At 36.7% G+C, this 2713-nt stretch overlaps 1 non-coding gene across 1 annotated transcript; it reads left to right on the forward strand.

The window, feature by feature from the left end:
• Positions 1–2280: 2280 nt before the first annotated feature.
• Positions 2281–2353, forward strand: TRNAR-UCU. The gene has a single exon. It is a non-coding gene; the product is annotated as a tRNA-Arg (tRNA).
• Positions 2354–2713: the final 360 nt, after the last annotated feature.

The raw sequence follows: 2713 nt of genomic DNA on the forward strand, positions 1-2713 counted from the left end.
GGCTTATCCTTCCATTTATCACGACCTAATGTTCAGATAAGTACACCTGGAACCATTCCTAATGCACTGCTGGGGTGGTTGGCTCCTTGAAGCTTGTGGAAGAAAAAACAATCTACAATAAATGAAATTGAGATTCTGGGACTGTCTTAGCTGAGGATTGAGAAAGTGATTTAAAAGGCTAATAGAAGTGGGTAGACTGGTGTGGATTAATTATACAAAACTAGAGAACCCATCAGTTGCCTGTTTCCCAGGAGGACCCAGAAGATACTCTCTTCACTAAAGGGAAAAGAAATTGACTAACCAGTGTCATACTGGCTGTCCTCTGTAGGCTTGGATTGATGCTGGGTGCCACTTTAGGGCTAGAGTTAAGAAACATAGGTATATTTTAAGACAACATATTTCATGAACTCATTTTTTCTCTTTATTTTTTAATTTTTAAATTGTGGGAGTATGATAATGCATTTACAGAAACCTTGGAACATATAGAACAAAGTTACATACAGTTACACTATGTGTTATAATTTTTTTGAATAGATAAATTAAGATTTTTAGTTGGATTTTCAATATCAGACTCTCAAAAATTAATAGAATGAATATATCACAAAGTAGAAAGATATAGTAGACCTGAAAAGCACCATGAACCAACTCAATATGATTAACATTTATACAATTTTCACACAACAGTAGGATATGAGTTCTATTCAAGTTCTCATAGACTATAAACTAGAAGACAGTGGAATATATCCAGGGCCATAAAACAAAGTGCAGAAATTTCATGGTCTAAAGGTATTGAAATCATACAGTTTGTTCTCTTATCATGTGGAATTATATTAGAAATCAATATCAAAAGATATTTGAAAATAACCCTCGTATTTTCAAGTGCAATGTGACATTTGCCAAGAGAGCTCTTTGACTTAGCCATTGAAAGCCTCAATAAAGTTAGAAGACCAAAAAAACTACAGAGGGTGATTGCAGAAAAGAAGCATTTAAATGAGAAATTAATATAAAAATTGATGCTTCTGAACTGTGGTGTTGGACAAGACTCTTGAGAGTCCCTTGGACTGCAAGGAGATCCAACAGGTCCATCCCAAAGGAAATCAGTCCTGAATATTCATTGGAAGGACTGATGTTGAAATTGAAACTCCAATATTTTGGCCACCTGATGCGAACAGCTGACTCATTTGAAAAGACCCTGATGCTGGGAAAGACTGAAGGCAGGAGGTGAAGGGGACGACAGAGGATGAGATGCTTGGATGGCATCCCTGACTCAATGGACATGAGTTTCAGTAAACTCCGGGAGTTGGTGATGGACAGAGAGGCCTGACGTGCTGCAGTCCATGGGGTTGCAAAGAGATGGACACGACTGAGTGACTGAACTGAACTGAATATCAAAATGAGGAATTAGTATAAAAGATACTTCAGAAACTCCATGTATTTGCAAATTAAATGTCCACTTTTAAATGGGTATATCTGAGAAATCATAACAAGAAAAATAGAAAATATTTTCATGAACTCTTTTTCACTCTCCCAACTTAACTATAGGACTAAGATTCCTTTCTTTACTCTTACATTATTTACATCTGTATTTACTTTCTATCATGTTAAGTTCTCAACAACATTAACGTTAATTTGTTTTAACCCACAGTACACACAAAATAGTCTCAGAGTAACAATATCAACACTACCAACAAGAATATGATAAATGGCAATAGCTTAATATGTTTTTCTAGTTCTTAATACCTTTGAATTATTTACTACTAGTTTTGTTTTAAAATCACATGAGGTAGTTACTCTCTGTGTGGTTATGACACAAAATCAACATGCAGTTAAGTTTATTTGCTTCATTTAGCTTTCTATTTTTAGAAATTGTTTTTAAAATTTGTTAATAATTAAGTAACATTTGTATATGTTTTCTAAGTCAAATCCAAAAAGCAAGATGTAGTTAAAAAAACCTAACTTTTGTCTCAGAATCCTCTGCTCTGTCACTCTCTTGTGTCTGTGGGTGAGTTTTGGGAGCAATTTTGATTTCTCCTCCCAGTTTTTAAACATAAGAAAAATGTATTTATATTCATCTTTTGCCTTCTTTTGCTAGTATGCTTTATCTTTTTCCTTCCCACCTTACTTAACAAGATACTGAAGATCATTTCATAGGATGATATAAAGATAGTTGTCATAACTTTAAAAAAATTTATTTATTTATTTTAGTTGGATCTCATAACTGTTTACAACCGCATATGAGTGCTTTGGGTAGATGTACCATTTATCAAACCCCAGGGCACTGCTTGAATAGCTCAACTGGTAGAGCATCAGACTTCTAACCTGGGGAACCAGGGTTCAAGTCCCTGTTCATGCAGCATGGTTCCCTTTGTGGGCTTCCCTAGTAACTCAGAAGTAAAGAATCTGCCTGTAATGCTAGACACCCGGGTTTGATTGCTGGGTCGGGAAGATCCCCTGGAGAAGGGATGGCTACCCACTCCAGTATTCTTGCCTGGAGAATTCCGTGGAGAGACAAGCCTGGTTACAGGGCTGCAGTCTAAGAGGTTAGTTGCTCTGCCATATGAGACTCTCTTCGACCCCATGGACTGTGGCTCTCCAGACTCTGCTGTCCATAGAGCTGCAATCAATGGGATCTCAAAGAGTCAGACATTAGTGAGTGATCAACACTTTCACTTTCACATTCAGGGCACTGCAGCCAGCCTCAGATGCACTGTTT

This window comes from Cervus elaphus, chromosome 22 (genome assembly GCF_910594005.1).
Source record: "Cervus elaphus chromosome 22, mCerEla1.1, whole genome shotgun sequence".
In the NCBI taxonomy this organism is placed as follows: Eukaryota; Metazoa; Chordata; class Mammalia; order Artiodactyla; family Cervidae; genus Cervus; species Cervus elaphus.